The sequence below is a fragment of the Trichechus manatus genome, unplaced genomic scaffold, assembly GCF_000243295.1.
Source record: "Trichechus manatus latirostris isolate Lorelei unplaced genomic scaffold, TriManLat1.0 scaffold00038, whole genome shotgun sequence".
Classification (NCBI taxonomy): Eukaryota; Metazoa; Chordata; class Mammalia; order Sirenia; family Trichechidae; genus Trichechus; species Trichechus manatus.
In genome coordinates, this window is record NW_004443974.1 from 2,689,514 (window position 1) to 2,708,209 (window position 18,696).

General features: G+C 38.4%; 1 protein-coding gene across 1 annotated transcript in view; it reads right to left on the bottom strand.

The window, feature by feature from the left end:
- Positions 1 to 18,696, bottom strand: part of LOC111820453 (DNA repair-scaffolding protein-like) — a 691,204-nt gene that overhangs the window by 399,888 nt on the left and 272,620 nt on the right. The gene's annotated exons all lie outside the window — the stretch shown is intronic.

Sequence of the window (18,696 nt, forward strand, 5' to 3'; positions counted from 1 at the left end):
CCTTGGTTGTCATCTTTCTATACCTTACCAGCAGAGTAATGCTGGGCAAGTTTTTTATCGAGAAACAGTTATTTTCCACACATACGCAAAATAAAGGTAATAATACCCACCTCAACAGGCTTATTGGGGAGACTGAATGAGAAACTGCATAAGATTCTGCAGTGCCTCCACATATTAGGTAGGCACCCAAGAAATCGCAGCTGTCATTACTATACAAGTTTTAAAAACTAAAGTTCAGCATCCAAAATTTTCCAGGACTTTATGTATATATTGGTCTTATTTTAGGTATCAGATGCAACCTCCTCACCCACCACAATGTGCTATCTACTCAATAATGTTTTACATTAAAATTTCTTCTGGAAATATAAGTTGTACAAACCATATCCACATATTCAACCCATGAAACAAAGTAGTTTTGTTAATGAGCTGTCTACTCACATTTTAATTATCCTATAAAATTCTGGCAACAAGTTTTCAAACAGTTAATCCTTATGATCATGGATGTTTATTGCACACTCATTTCCTTAACTATTTCTTCCTAAATTAAGTGCAGAATATTTCTCTACTTAATTTTTCCCATAGCTGAAATTTTAATTATATCAGAAAGGAAATTTTGTTACTTGCCCTTAAAAGCCAAGACTGACTTCTATTACTGACTACCATATGGAAGCTTCCATATTATGAACACTGACTAGGCCTTCATGCGTCTATAACATCAATTCTGATCTCTTAACTTTGCCCTGCCACCATCATTTCAGAAGTAAAACTTCCTCGTACGTGAAAAAAATATAACACCATCAATTTTATTTTATGAGAACCAAACGTTTAAAGTTATATTTAGTTATGCTTTTACCACAGACATAGGTACTTAATTGATGGTCTACAAACACAAAGTTTTAAGTCCAAAATTTACTCTCAAAAACTTAGGGAGTTGAGTCTTTGGCGACCAGCTTTTAAAAAACCCCTGTCACGGCCTATCAGAATATCTTATCTCTACTCCAGTCGTTCATTCACTTACTCATCCATGATTGTCCTGGCCCTCAAGAGACTTGCAGTCTAGCTGGAGAGAGACAGAGAAGCAATGATGACTAGGAACTATGGTAAAGGGCATTACGGAAGCAAGAAGGGTGCTACTGGAAGACCTTACAACAGCAGCCAAATTCATATGTAGCAACTACAGCACGTCCACTTAAGGGGTGAAGAAAGCAGAAATATCAAACTCCTTCTAGTATTTAACATTCAGAGTGTTTCTGAGAAAGTCATGCATATCCAATCCACATGAAAAATATTTTATACTGTTCAGAGGTCCTTGGAATAGTGATAAATATTTCTACCAAATAAAGATTTAATGGGAAAAGAAAGTCTCTTCCACTCAAGCTTCACTGGACTCTTATTTTAAAAAGTACAGCCAATGGAACCCATGTAGAAAAACGCCCTGAAGGAAAGTTTATAATATAGCTCTTACATGAAATGTTTAGTTTTAAATATTTAAGATATGTCTGTAAATGCATATGTTTGTGATTTATTTCTGTGTGTGTACGTGTGTGTGTATCATAAAAAAGGTTCCATTTATCACAGATCTGACCTGTAACTGTTATCCATTAACTAGGAAGGTTGTGAATAGGTGGTGAGCAGCTAGGGCCAGGTATCAGAACAGATTCTAGATATGCATTAATTAATGAAAAAAAAAACAGTGATCAATCACAAAAAGAAATCTTCAATATCCAAGTAATCAATATAAGCAAATGTAATTTGCTACCAATTACCAGACATTAGCCAAAAAGTTAAAATTCCAGCAGACACTAAAGCAAGCCTTCTTCGAAAACTTTCACTAGTATCAACAAAAACGTACATCACCTTGGCTAAATACTGTAATGAACAGAAAGTTATCTTCTGAGGGTCTAGTGAGCTAGTAACAAGGCAAATATGTCTGCTCACTCCTTCACACATACAAAAATTAAATATTTTTTGAAAAATCTTGCTTACATACATATATAATTTCCAGGCAAAACTGCAAAGTGCCAAATAAGTGGGATAATTAGCTCTAATCCTTAGCTGTGTACTTACTGCATCTCATCCAAGCATACTTGATAACACTTATACCACTGAACTATTGTACAAGTGTCACCAGGTGAAGAGGAAAGCCAATAAATAATCTCATAAGCAAAAAGGTCAGCACATTTCTGTGGCTGCGAAAAAAAGATGGTAAAAGAGAAAAAAAAGGAACTGAGAATCACTGATCCAAATGAACAAATGAATAAATAAAATATTTAAAGAGAGATATATCTTCATAGGTAAACACCTTTTTATAAAAGTTATATTTTTCGTGCTTCTAATTCACCTTTTCCGATTTTTAATTCACACATGTAACTGAGAAAAGCATTTTCTGACTACACATCTTCTTTAGAGGTATAAAGCAACAACCTAAATGATAGCACGGTCAGTGTGGTACACGTTAATCTGATATGGGAAGAGAGCTGTTATATTTTACCAGTTCAGGCACGGAAAGTCAATAAATAGACAAGAATGTGATACCGGTATCAAAGTACTGTTTGTATATGAAATAAACCATAACCTGAAAAACAAGAAGCATTAATAAGCTTGTTTTAAAATAACTAATTCCCCAGATCCACCTATCATGCAAAGACAAGACCAGCATTCCTCACTTAGAGCCAGAATCTACACTGAAACTTTATTTGAATGAACTTGACCCTGGATGGCAGCAAGCCAGTAACCTTCGTCACTGAATGACTTAACAAAACACTGTGTTCTTGGCACAAGCACAAAAAAATGTGCTGAAATCCATGCTGAAGAGAATCTCAGTATACATTTTAAAGCAATCTTTAAAGATAATGATAAAAACTATATAGACAGACAGACAAAAGTGTGTGTGTGTGCGTGTGTGTGTTTTAAATGTTTGGTATATATTATTTTGGATAATTTTTTATCCTCACTCATTCTGGCCACTCTCAATGCTTCCCTGAACAACCACTTGACCTCTCTCTCCAGTACCACAATCTCACACTCTGGTCTTCCACATGTGCTATGACTCCTCTACAACTGTACATGGAAAATTCCAAAGTACCCTAAGCTGGAACACTAGGAAGAAACAGCAAGCAAAGCCAGAAACAATGTGCGACTCACTTCCGTGGAAAGCCCTAGAGAAAAATATGGGCCACAGTTCAGTCCTCTTGCGCGATGCAGTTCAACTAGGTAAGAGGTAGAAAAGTTATTCCTATATAGGTTATGTGAACTCTGCTGCACAGGTAAAAAGCAAATGAGAAGGAAAGTAAAACACAACTGTCAGGAGTCTATACACTCTCTTTCAAGGAAAATAAAAAAATACTAGTTGTTTAGTTTTTGCCATCTTCCCTATCTCCAAAAATGTCATCCTTGGTGTAAAATTAGTGTAGGTCACTCCCACTATTAGCAAAAACCGTTCACAAATGCCTCATACTCTGAGGAAAACCTATACAAGTCCTACAATATTCAGAGGTTTAAGACCCAAACCATAAAATATTCAGCAGTCTATACTGGCAGAGGTCACTAAAGAAATGATGAATGTTTGTTTTCCTTTTATTTTTTGAATTTTATTTTTTTTAGTTTTAATTTTTCACCACTTTTAGTGCTAGTGGTTAGGAAGAAATCAGATATCTTAGAGGATTCGAACTACTAACCTTTTGTTTAGCAGCAGTGGCTCTTAACCACTACTAAACAGGTGCATAAATCCTTCAATTTTGATGTTGATATGTTTAGAGCCTAGACTAGAGGATGAAGACAGAAGTATACAGTAAAATGATTTTTTAACATAGTAAAATGTTTAAAGAAATTTTAAACATGTATTCTTCAAAATTATAACAATTATTTGTTCAACGTACATTCAAAATACAAGTTTTAAGTAATATGAAGCACAGGAGGTTGAAGAAAAAAATCAAAATATATGATTGACCCTTCAATGGAAATTTCCTTTTAATTTTTAGGCAGATTTATCTTTCCAAATATGGTTTACTCAACTGAATGTTAAAACTAATCTAAATATCTTGATACCAACTGTTACAGGTTGAATTGTATCCTCCAAAAATATGTGTTGTAAATCCTAACCTCTATGCCTGTGTTTATAACTCCATTTGGAATAGGTTGTCTTTGTTATGTTAATGAGACAGGATAGGTGTAGAGTGTGTCTTAAGTCCATCTTTTGAGATTTTTATAAAAGAGATTTAAAAAGCAAGTGAAAGAAGCAGAGGTAGGGTAAGAAAGATGCCAAGCCACGTGAAGATTGCCCAAGAGCAGAAGCTGAGAAGAGACAAGGATCCTCCTCCAGAGCTGACACAGACAAAAAGCCTTCCCCTAGAGCCAGAACCCTGAATTCAAACTTCCAGCCTCCCAAACTGTGAGAAAATAAATTTGTCTGTTAAAGCCATCCATTTGTGGTATGTGTGTTACAGCAGTACTAGACAAACTACGACACCAACTGATCTCAAATGAATAAATGGACCAGAAGTATGTTTAGAAGTCAGTCTAGGCTTAAAATTTTGCTATAAGTAAATTCAAAGTCAACTCTACTGTGTATTTCTACACTATGACCATCTAACCAGTTAACAAAAATTAGTCAATTTTATATAAAACCACTGTTTATATTACATATTTGCTAGAAGGATATTTCCTGTAACAGTATTCCACTGTGAAACAGAAGCGCTTCAACAATTTAGAAAGCTTTGGCACTACAATTATGAAAATCCTATGCACAGACCACCTGATACTCCTTAGATAAACTATTATGCCTATACAGAATGACAGAGAAATCAATCTGCCTGCTTTTGTACACACTTCTAAATATATCAGAAGGCAGTGTTCATTTAACATAAATGAACATAAGGGGATACTTGCAATCCCAATTAAGAGAAGAGGTAAAAAATGGCGAGAGTATTTTTTTTTAACTTTTTGTTGTGAAATTAGGACACACAGAGGGGTTGCAAAGATAGTACAGAGCTTCTGTATAGACTTCACCCAGCTTAACCTAATGTTAACATCTTATATAACCATGGTACAACTAGGACAGCTAAAAAATTAACATAAGTACAATACTATTAACTAAATACTTTAATCTGATTTCTCCAGTTTTTCCACTAATGTTCTATTTCTGTCCCAGGCTCAAATCCAGGATTGCACATAACATTTAGGTGTAATGTCTCCTGAGTCCCCTCCAATCTGTGACAGTTTTATCCTCCTTGTGTTTCATGAACTTGGTATGTTTGATAATTATTTTCAGGTATACTGTAGAATGCCATTCAATTTGGGGTTTCTCTGACATTTTCTCATGATCACACTGAGGTAATAGATTTTTCTGGCAGTGTTCCCTCAGTTCATCCTATCAGGGACACACAATATTAATGTCTGGTTATTATTAACACTGATTACATGGTTAAGATAATGTCTGCCATGATACAACACTGTAAAGTCACTATTTTCCCTGTGATATTAATAAATATTTTTGGTAAAGTACTTGAAGCTATGAAAACGTCCTGCTTCTCCTTAAAGTTTTGCCCATTAATTTTAACATCCAATAATGGATCTTGCTTATAGCAGTTGTTACTGTGGTGGTCTAATGGTGATTTTCTATTTCCTTTTTCTATTTCCCTCATTCCTTCTACATTCATTTATTAATTGAAACTGTTCTGTAAAGAAGGGTTGTCTTCTTGATGCCATTTACTTATTTATTCAACCATTTATCTGTATGAGTATGGACTCGTGGATATTTATTTTATTCCCTGGGATATAATCCATTATTATCATTTTTATTTCATTGATCATATTAGTTCAGTTTTGGCCACTGGGAATACTTTCAGATTGGCTCCTGTGTCCTTTGGATGTGACCCTACCCTTCTGCCTTCTTTTGAGACTTCCTTATTTTCTGACACAACAAGATGCTCCAGGATCATCTTATATTTCATTTTCTCTGATCATAGAGTCAACCATTTTTTGAAGGAAACCTGATTATTTCCTTTTATTGGACAATGGTATTAGAAACCAGATCTAGGCACCAAGTGTGCTCATTGATACTAAAGTATCTCTGCTTCTAGGCCCCCTCAGTGGACAGAGAGAGGAAATTATATACAATTATATACAAACACAAACACACACACACAACTTTAATTTCTATATTTCTTTCTTGAATCTAACTGAATGCATAGTTTTTTAAAAAAAGAATACACATAAGTTCACACTGATACCTTCGACTCCAATCCAGCACCACAGAGTTCATTCTAGCTTTCCCATTGCTTATTTGTAACCTCCTGGTGGTGCAGTGGTTAAAGCGCTCAGCTGCAAACTGAAAGGTTGACAGTTCGAACCCACCCGACGCTCCAAGAGAGAATGATGTGTCAGCCTGCTTCCATAAACATTCACAGCCTTAAATCAACAAATCAAGACCATTTACAATACCCCCAAGAAGATAAAATACTTAGGAATAAATGTAACCAGAGATGGAAAAGACCTATACAATGAAAACTGCAAGAAACCAAAACAGACCTGCAGAAGTGGAAAAACATACCTTGCTCATGGATAGGAAGACTCAATATTGTGAAAATATCAATTCTACCCAAAGTGATCTACAGAGACAATGCAATCCCGATCCAAATTCCACTGGCATTTTTTAATGAGATGGAGAAACAAATCACCAACTTCATACGGAAACAGAAGAGGCCCTGAATAAGTAAAGCATTACTCAAGAAGAAAAAGAAAGTGGGAGGCCTCACACTATCTGATTTTAGAACCTATTATACCGCCACGGTAGTCAAAACAGCCTGGTACTGGTACAACAACAGATATATAGACCAATGGAACACAATTGAGAATCCAGATGTAAGTTCCTTAAGTAACAATGCACAAGCACCAGAAGAGAAGCTAGATAACTGGGAGCTCCTAAAAATCAAACACTTATGCTCATCAAAAGACTTCACCAAAAGAGTGAAAGGACAACCTACAGACTGGGAAAAAGTTTTTGGCTACGACAAATTCAATCAGCGTCTAATCTCTAAAATCTACAAGATACTGCAAAACCTCAATAACAAAAAGACAAATAACCCAATTAAAAAATGGGCAAAGGATAGGAACAGGCACTTCACCAAAGAAGATATTCAGGTGGCTAACAGACACATGAAGAAATGTTCACGATCATTAGCCATTAGAGAAACGCAGATCAAAACTACAATGAGATATCATCTCACCCCAACAAGGCTAGCATTAATCCAAAAAACACAAAATAATAAACGCTGGAGAGGTTGTGGAGAGACTGGAACACTTATACACTGTTCATGGGAAGGTAAAATGGTACAACCACTTTGGAAATCGATTTGGCGCTTCCTTGAAAAGCTAGAAGTGGATGTATCATGTGATCCATCAATCCCGCTCCTTGGAATATATCCTAGAGAAACAGGAGCTGTCACATGAATAGATATATGCACACCCATGTTCACTGCAGCACTGTTCACGATAGCAAGGGGATGGAAACAATCTAGGTGCCCATCAACGGCTAAATGGATAAACAAATTACCGTATATTTACACAATGGAATACTATGCAACAATTAAGAACAACGATGAAGCCGTGAAACATCTTATAACACAGAGGATTCTGGAGGGCATTATGCTGAGTGAATTTAGTCAGTCACAGAGGAACGACTATTGTATAAGACCACTATTATAAGAACTCAAGAAAAGTTTAAACACAGAAGAAAACATTCTTTGATGCTTATGAGGGTGGGGAGATAGCAGACAAGAATTATCTTAGGTGAAGGGTAGAACAGCACACACTACAGGGGAAGTCAGCACAACAGGACTAAACCAAAGCTAAGAAGTTTTCTGAAAACAATCAAACACTTTGAGGGACAGAGTAACAGGGGCGTGGGTTATGGGGACCATGCTTTTAGGGAGCATCTAGGTCAACTGGCATAACAAACTGTTAAGAAAATGTTCTTTCACCGTTCAGCCAGGATTGGACAGCCTCATAAAACAAAACAGGACTAATGAGGCACAGCAGTCCGGGGACAAGGACTAGAAGGCAGGACCAGACAGGAAAGCTGGTGACAGGGAACCCAAGGTTGAGAAAGGACAGTGTTGACATGTCATGGGATTGTTAACCATTGTCACAGGGCAGTATGTGTACTGTTTGATGAGAAACTATTTGTTCTATAAACCTTCATCTAAATTACAAAAAAAAGAATTATCTGTGTGAGATCAAACTGACAACAGCAACTCAAAAGGTTTGATGGGAAGCCTGGGGGGCAGTGACTTGAAGATAATAGTGATGGAATAGTTTGGAACAGGATAATGAGAATAGCAGCACAACTGGAAGAATGTAATTGATGTCACTACATTGTACATGCAGAAATTCTTGAAATGGTGTCTCTTTGGCTATGTATACTTGCACCAAAAAAAAAAAAAAAAAAGTCCTCCAAGGCTGAGAAGGGAGAGTATTGACATGTCATGGGGTTGTTAACCAATGTCATAAAACAATATGTGTACTGACTTTTAAATGAGAAACTATTTGTTCTGCAAACCTTTGTCTAAAGTACAATTAAAAAAAAATTGAAGCAGAATAGAAACTACTGAATGTATTGCAATTTATAAGGATAAATATTAACTTTTCAATGTTATATTAACATGTGTATGTATTCGGTTGCAATACAAAATGTATTTCTTCCTAAAAAAAGAAAATGTTCTGCATCCTAATTTCGTGAGTGTTGTCTGGAGGCCTAAACGTTAGCAAGCAGCCATCTAAGATGCATCAATTGCTCCCAACCACCTGGAGTAAAGCAGAATGAAGAACACCAAAGACACAAGAAAAATATTAGCCCAAGAGGCAGAAAGGGCCACATGAATGAAGAACACCAAACACACAAGGAAAACATTAGCCCAAGAGACAGAAAAGGCCACATAAAGACTTCAACAGCCTGAGACCAGAAGAACTGGATGGTGCCCAGCTACCACCAATGACTACCCTGACAGGGAACACAACAGAGAGTCTCTGATGGAGCAGGGGAAGGGTGAGATGCAGAACTCAAATTCTAGTGAAAAGACCAGACTTAATGGTGTGACTGAGACTGAAGGATCCCTAGAAAGCATGGCCCCTGGACTCTGTCAACCCAGAACTAAAACAATTCCTGAGGCCAACTCTTCAGACAAAGATTGGACTTAACTGTGGGACATAAAATGATACTCGTGAAGAGTGTGCTTCTTAGCTCAAGTAGATACATGAGACTAAATGGGCAGCTTCTGTCCAGAGATGAGATGAGAAGGCAGAGAGGGTTACGAGCTGATTGAATGGACATGGGAAATCGGGTGGAAAGGGGGAGTGTGCTGTCATAGTATAGGGAGAGCAACTAGGGTCACATAACAATGTATGTATAGATTTTTGTATGAGAGACTGACTTGAATTGTAAACTTTCACTTAAACTACAGCAATTGGAAAAAAAAAAGATTTACAGCCTTGGAAACCCTATGAGGTCACTATGAGTCGGAATCGATTCAACGCCAGTGGGTTTTTGGTTTTTTCTCCTCTAGCTCTCATTATCTACAATAAAAACGTGCGTTGCCGTGGAGTCAATTCCAACTCATAGCAACCCTAAAGGACAGAGTAGAACTGCCCCACAGGGTTTCCAAGGAGCGGCTGGTGGATTCTAACTGGTGACCTTTCGGTTAGTAGCCGATCTTTTAACCACTGTGCCACCAGGGCTCCTTATCTACAATACGAAGTATTATGTGTGCTTATTTGTTCAGCTATTGAATACACAGAAAGTAGTTTCCAAATTGCCAAATTCCATACAGTTGTGAGAAACTAATTTACATTTATAGTCTAGCCTTAGTTTAGTAAAGCCTATAGTTTAGCCTTACAGTATCAGCTCAAACAGTGTTTTCCAGAGTTACTTAGGTTAGCTTCTTTTTCCCCCCAACTGCTTCAGTAAGGTTTCATCATTTGCCAGTCTACATTCCATCTTGGGTTCTTCTGACAACTTGATTGATTTATGTAAATTTGTGTACAGTAAAATTCACTCTTTGGGATGTACAAGTCTATGGGTTGGGACAAGTCGAAGGAGGTGTGTATTCCTCACCCCAAAAGCTCCTTCGTGCTGCCCCTTTGTAGTCAATCTGTTAACCCAACCACTAATCTGTTTTCCATTCTCATGGAAATATAACATACAGTTATATTTGGTTCTGTCTTCTTTCATTTAGCAAAATGTATTTAAGATTCATCCACACTGTTGCACAGATCAGTAGTTTGTTCGTTTTTATTACCAGAAGTATTCTACTGTGTAGATGTAGCCATTCACATATTGAAGGATATCTGGGTTATATCTAGTTTTTGGTGATTATGAATAAAACCGATATAAACTTTCACATTCAGTTTTTGGTGAAACACGTTTTCAACTCACTTGGGTAATGCCTAGAAGTGGGATTACTGGGTCATATGGTAAGTGTATACTTACGGTTTACAAAACCGTAAAATTGTTCGCCAAAGGAGCTGTATCACTTTGCATTCCCACCCACAATGCATAAAAGTTCCAGTTACTCCCCATTCTCACAACACTTGGTGTTGTCAGGTTTCGTTTTCCTGTTTAGCCATTGTAGTAGGTGTTGCTGTTGTCAGCTGCCATTGGCCACCGACTCATGGTGACCCCAAGAAGGAAACTCTGCCCAGTCCCGTGCCATCTCCATGATGGGTTGTGGATCAGACCATTGTGATCCACAGGGTTTTTACTGGTTGATTTTCAGAAGCAGATCACCAGGACTTTCTTCCTAACTTGTCTTAGTCTGGAAGCTCCACTGAAACCTCTTCAGTATTAAGCCTCCACTGACAGAAGGGTGGTGACTGTGCCTGAGGTACACAGGCCAGGAACTGAATCTGGGTCTCCTGCATCTCCTGCATGGAAGGTGAGAATTTCACCACTGAACTGTCAGTGTCCCCATGTGTGTAGTGGCAGGTGTATTTTAGAAATCAGAAAATCACACATATGAATCCAGACTCCTGTCTTTTCATGGTGAATCAGAAATTCAGATAACAGTGTCCTAGTAATCCTGCAAGGAAATAACTGGCTACAGCTACTGGTAGATGGGCATATTCTCTCCCTTTTATCACAGCCCCTGCCATTCCCAAGTGTTTAACACCCAGTTCCCTTCACACAACGAGGTTACCTGCCTGATCTTTGCAGCCACCTGAGTTAGAGACCAATCTACAAATATCACTGGGTGTGTCACACCCAGCCCTATCCCCAAAAACTTAAATCCACATGCTTGGTGCCCTGTGCAAGTGTGCCCCCAAACCCCTTTATAACTTCACCTCTTACCATCTTCCCTACCCTATAGTCCTATACTCCAGTTTACAGTAACACTCCCATGCCTCCTTCCTTGTTAATGTTCTTTCCCTGCCCCTTTCACCCCAGCTCTTTAAATGTTCTTCTTTATGAAATCTTGCTTAGTTTTCAAAACGTAACTCAGATGTCATTTCCTCTGTGAGCAAAGCTTCCCTGAAAGCACCCAGGACAGAATTAAACACATCCTACTGTGAACTTCCACTGCACCTACTATGCATGGTATAGTTAGCTACCTATGGATTTGTCCCCCTCACTCCTCTATCGACAGTTCTGATAGAGTGCAGTGATCCTATCTCATTCACCACTAGGTATCTCTAAAATTTAGCATGTAGCATGTACTACATACACACACACACACACACAGACTATACAGCACATTCTCCAGAGCTAGTATGGATCATCTCTGGTTAACTTTGCTTTTATTGGTTTACAAAAAAATAATAAGAAATGGAGGAAGGGAAATAAACTTCCACTTGTAGGAAATGACTATGCAGTTTACAGCATAACACATAACCAAGTAAACACAGAAAGATAAAACTAAGTACCTAATGTGCTGCCACATTCCTGCCTTCTTTAAGCTGTGACTGAATTTGTCAGCTCTTCTCTCAACTAGGAAGGAGGAAAGGAGGAGGAGAGAAAGGAAAAATCTTTGGTATCTTACTGAAAGGATAACTCTTAAGAATCAGTACAAAGCTGGTTTCTATGCAGTGGAAGACAAATATACCCAGTTCTCCAACTTTTTCACCATTTCTGACACCGGCCATTCTCCCCACAGCACTTGTTCTCTATTGGGTTCAATAATTCATTGCAGTGCTCACAGGGAACTCAGGGAAACACCTTATCTGCAGTAACAACTTTAATAACAGAGAAAGATATAAACAAAGGTATAAACAGAGAAATGCATACAGCAAGGTCCTAGAAGGGTCTCTGGAACCTCAACATCTCAAAGGGACCTGCTTACCCTCCCAGGAACAGATGTTCACTCTCGCTAACCAGGAAAATTTTTAACCAGGAACTGTTCTTTACTGTCACTCGGTGCGCTCCACAGTTGGCCACTCCTCTAAGCTTGCTCCTGGCTCCAGACTGGCTCCAAGACAGCTCTCAGCCAAGGTTCAGCCTTTACAGTCTGCTGCCACTGTCTAAGTTCACTTGTTGTCTCTACCTATTCTGGTACCATCGCAGCTGCTGCTTCCATCAGCTTTGCAGGTTCACCCAGTCTGGGAGGGTCATAGCACAGGGCCATCAAGTCCAAAAGATGCCCTCCTCTCCCCGCTCTAGATCAGGAGTCCTCATCTGAGCCTCTATGTTCTAGGATTTTCATCAGTCATGGGACAGGCTATCCAGCCAATCCCTGTAAAGTCAGTTGGGGTGGAACTCTCCAGACAATCAGTAAAGGTCAGACCAGGCAGGGCTTCCTAGCCAATCAGAGTAAAGGTCAGACCAGACCAGGCTTCCCAATCAATGAGGGTAAAGGTCAGTTACCAGGAGGGGCTCCCCAATCAATCAAGGTAAAGGTCAGACCAGGGGAGTTCAGGAACCAGAACCAAAAGCCAAATTACTTTTTGCTAATGTGATTCTACACCCACATCTACCCAATTTAATCCAGGGTTATAAAGAATTACATAATTCTAAGTTTTTGCAGACAAAAAGAAAAGGTATGAAGAAAACAATATGGACAGCATTCATTATGAACTGCAAATGAGTACCTCTTTCTACTTGTAGGAATAATTTTTGAGGACATGTCAATGGACATTTCTCAAATTCTCACTGACACTGTGGGCTACACTAAAGCACAGTAGCTCATATATCTTCTAACCAAGCACTACTTTCTCTTTGCCTTTTTTTTTCTTGTTCATTAAAAAAATATCAGCTTCATGAAATCACCCTCTGCTATTCATGTTAGGTCAATGAAAACAAAGTACCTTAAGTTCTTCAGGAAAAAAAAAAAAAGAATCATACAAATATCAGTAGTATCACTACAGACTCTTTCTAACCAAGAACAACATGTCATTTGCCATTGTGGAGGACAATTAATTGACAACAGCAAAATAAAAGTTTCCTAGGAATTACGAGCCACAGGTTCATAAGGTTTCTTCAAATCCCGCTTCTGCTGGTAAGTTGCTACAAAACTGAAGTCAGCCATAATCTCTTAGGAAATATTAACTAGCTGTAAGATGTGAATCCTTTCTACAATAATGTTTAAATAATATGCTTAGCAGTTCGCAATCACTACACAAAAAGCATGGGACACTTGGTAACGACAAGATGAGACTTTAGCTAGCAACGAGCTATAAAATTGCCTAGCTAGAGACTCAAATTTTTACTCCATGCTCTCAAATTTCAAACTCTTAAGGCCAGTTTATTTAAACACTTCTTTTACCATAGCTCTTCTTCAAAATATTTTTTATCTCATTTTATGCATTATAACAACTTCAGAGAAATAGTAAAATACTTCTATTTTCTATAGTTATAATTTAAATCTATTCCCCCTTTTTAATAAATGACTGTCACCACAATGCCATTCGTTTTAGCAAGATTTTTCTTTCCCTCATGAAATCCTATCAGAATATACCAAAAAAGAAAAAAAGAGCCATGTTGGGTTCCAGTCTTCAAGAATTCTTTCAACGTAAGTGCTGAATAGAAATAATGATAGCAGGCATCATTTTCTTGTTCCTCACATCAAAGGCAATGCTTCCTGTATTTTATCACTAAAACATAACGTTTATTATAAGTTTATTGAATTAAGGAAGTTCAATCCTATTCCTTGTATGCAAACGATTTTTCTTTTTCCTCTGAATGACTAGCCAGTTTCATCAAATGGTTTTTCTGCAACTATTGAGATAAACATATATACATATATTTTACCTTCAAATGGCTAATCTAGTTGTTCTTGTTATTGTTAGGTGCCACCAAGTTGGTTCCAACTCTGAGTGACCCGAAGTACAACAGAAGGAAATACTGCACAGTCCTGCACCATCCTCACAATCATTGCTATGCTTGAGCCCATCGTTGCAGCCACTTTGTTAATTCATCTCATTGAGGGTCTTCCTCTTTTTCACTGACCCTCCACTTTACCAAGCATGATGTCCTTCTCCAAGGACTGGTCCCTACTGATAACATGTCCAAAGAACACAAGACAAAGTCTCACCATCCTCGCTTCTAATGAGCATTCTGGCTGTACTTCTTTCAAGACAGATTTGTTCATTCTTCTGGCAGTCCATGGTATATTTAATATTCTTCACCAACACCATAATTCAAAGGCATCAACTCTTCTTCGGTCTTCCTTATTCATTGTCCAGCCCTCACACGCATATGAGGTAACTGAATAGACCATGGCTTGGGTCAGGCACACCTTAGTCTTCCAAGTGACATCTGCTAATCTGGTAAATCACATTAATTAGTTTTCTAATGTTAAAAAGTCCTTGCACTCCTCAAATAAACTCAACTTGGTCAAGATTCTTTTTTTTTTTAATATGCTGCTTAATTCAGGCTCTTTATATCTCTATAATAAGTGAGTTTGGCATATAGGTTTCCTTTTAAATACTGTCCTTGCCTGATTTAGGCACCAAGGCTGTACCTCCTTATAAAATGAGCTAGGGTGTATTCCTTCTTCCTTTCTATACTTAGGAATGGTTTATATGAAATGGAGATAATCTGATCCTTAAAATTTGGTAGAACAGCTCAAGCTTGGCAGGAATATTTAAAGGAGAGATTTTTCTAACTACTGGCTGAGTGCCTTTTATGGTTATGTGACTATTCAGTTTTCCTATTTCACTTTAGGTCATTTTTAATAAGTTATATTTTTCTAGTCACTTGGTTATATCATCCTCTCAGAACATGCTATCATACAGGACAAAATGCCCTAAGTACATGCATTCACTAATAAAGTCTCATGGCTCCATTTGTGTTAGCAACAGTTTGTCTAGTTACAAGATGAGGAAAGAAAGCATAAAATTGTAACAGCCACTAAAAATGATAAACATTGAAGAACTAGAAAAACTCCAAAGTTATGCCACAACTAGGATTACAATTGTGCAAAGACTACATTTACTCCTTACAAAAATTAAAGTAGCAATAGAAGAATGTAAATGATTATGTTAAGCTCTACTCTAAGCAAGAGCAGCTGAGAGATGAGGGGTTCTTTTTGTCCACTCAGCCCTAACTCAGAGGTTGGAAGCTCTCTATCCCAGTTGTGGCATGCTTAGAGTATTATGACCCCAATCACCCTAGCCTTAGCTTGTTTGCAAGGTGGAGGCTGTATGCCAGGCGAGGCAAGCTGAAAAGACCAGATGCCAACATGCCCTCCCAGAAACCTACAGGTAAAGGGGAGGTGTCCTAAGAGAGAAATGGGTCACTGTCCCTGCGCACAACTCTGAAGCAGTAGATAAGAGATTTTGTCCAGAGGAAAGGCAGGCTGTGAGAACAGAGAGCTCAGAAACTCTCCAGGAGGAAACCGGTTTTATTTGGAATAGTGTGTGGGAGAAGTTCAAGCTTAGGGCACACTGAAAACAATGTAGATTTTGATAGTTAAGAGGAGGCTAAGAGCTCTATAAGAGCAACAAGCTAAATCACAGACCAACTGAGAGTTTACTAGAGGGAACCAGGGAAAGAGACATCTAAGAAAAGCCCTCCTTGGGCTGGAATACGCCTAAATAAAACACTGGCCTCAAAGACTATCCCTGAAAAGGGGTTCAAGTTTAACTGGATTACACCATGGAACAATATATGCCCTAGGGCATTCTCCAAAAAAAAAAAAAAAAAGAAGAAAAGAAAATAGAGCAATAAGCAGCAATCAGTGGAGACTGCTGCCATCTGGGTGTGATACCAAAAGGGGCAGACAGCTTAAAAGAGAGATGAGAAGAAGCGACAGTGAAAGAGAGCCTTGATAAAATCACTGTCAATCTGGGGAGACTGTGTTTGCCCCAAACTGTTCCCTCTTAGGAATGACATCAGAGGAGTCATACTGTGGGGGACACTTTCACTAAAAGTGCAGCTAAGTGAAGAAAACAAACAAGCATGAAAAACAACGAGCCATGGAAAGCAGAAAGGTAGGGGAATCAGTATCCAGAGTTTTCTACAATATATTATATGAAAATCCAGTTTTTAACAAAATTAATTCAAAACAAGAAAATGTGACGCATACACAGAAAAACAGAAACTGCCTTTGAAGGGGCCCAGATGGCAGATTTAGCAGACAAAGACTTCAAAGCAGCTATTATACATATGAAGTTCCTTGGTGGTAAAAAGCTCTGGTGTTGCAGTGGTAAAGCGCTCAGCTGTTAACCGAAAGGTTGACAGTTTGAACCCACAAGCTACTGCATGGGAGAAAGATGTAGCAATCTGCTTCCATAAAGATTACAGCCTTAGAATCCCTATAGGGCAGTTCTACTCTGTCCTATAGCATCCTTATGAGTTGGAATAGACTTGATGGCAATGAGTTTGGGGTTTTTTTTTTTTCTGGGTGGTACAAATGGGTGACCTGCTTGACTGCTAACCGTAAGGCTGAAGGTTTAAGTCCACACAGAGCCATCTCAGAAGAAAGGCCTGGTAATCTATTTCTGAAAAAATCAGCCATTGAAAACCCTACAGAGCACAGTTCTACTCTGACACATGTGAGGTCACCATGCGTTGCAATCGACGCATTTTCATTATAAATACATTCAAAGAACTAAAAAAATTCATGCTTAAAGAAGTAAAAGAGGTTGACATCTGCAAAGACGGTGAGGTAAGAACCTTCAAAAGTTTACCCCTCAATAAATGTGAAAAGAAAAAACTGGAAAAAATTATCACTTAACTTTGCCAGACCTATGAAAATTAACCAAAGGCTGCCAGAAACTCAGGGAGTGTTAGGCAAACAAAAAGAACTGAAACTCGGTTAAACAGCAAGCTTTGTGGTGTTTTAAATTACCTACTTCCATTCCCTGTTCCACAGCTCCACAGCAGCCATGAAAAATAACAGACCACATTCCTTGAACCAGAGGGAGCAAAACAGGATTGGAGCTCTTTTAAAGTCTCATTCCCAAAGCTGAGTCATTATTTAACCTGTATGGTGGTTTCCTGAAAGACTTCACTAGAATTTGCCCACTGCTACTGTGGGGGTAGGAAAGAGGGGTTGTTCAACATTTTAAAATCTTGGCTGCATGAAGTGAAGGAAAAAAACTAATCAACTAATGGTGCAGGACCAGGCAGTGTTTCATTCTGTTGTACACAGGGTCACTATGAGTCAGAACCGACTCAGCAGCACGTAACAACAACAACAGCAAACAAAAAACTAACCAAAAAACTTAAAAAGAAAATCTCAGAAATAAGATGTCTGACAAGCTATGTTTTAAAAGCTCATACATATTGCTGGGAATCTAGAGGACCACATGAATGTGTGGAACTGTGCTGGTGATCAGGAAAGACTTTAAAAGGCCATAGAGTTAGGGCAGAGTTGTAAACTTCCTTCCTGGGTGTGAAGATATGCCACAACAGGCACATAAAGCTCCTTGGCAAAGACTGAGAGACTTACAGGTTCTAGGTGTTTAAGGAAATGTATATACAATCATTAGCTGACCGGTGAGCTAATAAACCAGCATCAGTGGGAACATACGACAAAAATATAGACTTCACAGAACTAGCTCAGAAAAGTCACTAAACAAATAACTACAACTACAATAATCAAGACCAGCAAACCCTGGGGATGGGAGAAAATCTAATTTACAAGACTGCCATATTGTATTATTTGAAATGTCCCGTTTTCAACAAGAACAAAAAGACATGCAAGGAAAGTATTTCTCATGTACATGAAAAAAATAGTAAATACAAACTGTCCGAGTGAACTTACTAAACAAAGATTGTAAAACAGCTATTTTAAATATGTTTAAAGAACTAAATGAAGTCATGCCTAAATAACTAAAGAGAATTCCAGTTAAGATGGCATCATAACACTCCCCTACAACGAAAACTCAAGAAACTAAGTAAAACAGACACAAATAATGCCTCAAAATCAAATGGTGAGTTGAAGAAAAAGACTGAGCACCAACTGGAAGGAGAGGCAGAACAAGGTCAATGAGGAAACAGGGATGGGCAGATCAACTGCACCCGGCCTGCTAGCATGTAACGTCGTGATCACTATGGGACAGCATTAAGCAACAACCTGGAGTGAGGAACCCAGGAACGAAGCCTCAAGAAGAACACAGCTAGTGGCAGAGCTTCTGTGTAAACAACCCTGGAAAGAAATAACAAGGTGGGCAGAACATGTCCTGGGACAGGGTACACCCAAGAGAATGATGCAAGGAAGTGGCATAGCTTTGAAGACAAGGAACCACAAGGAAGTTCTACTAGAG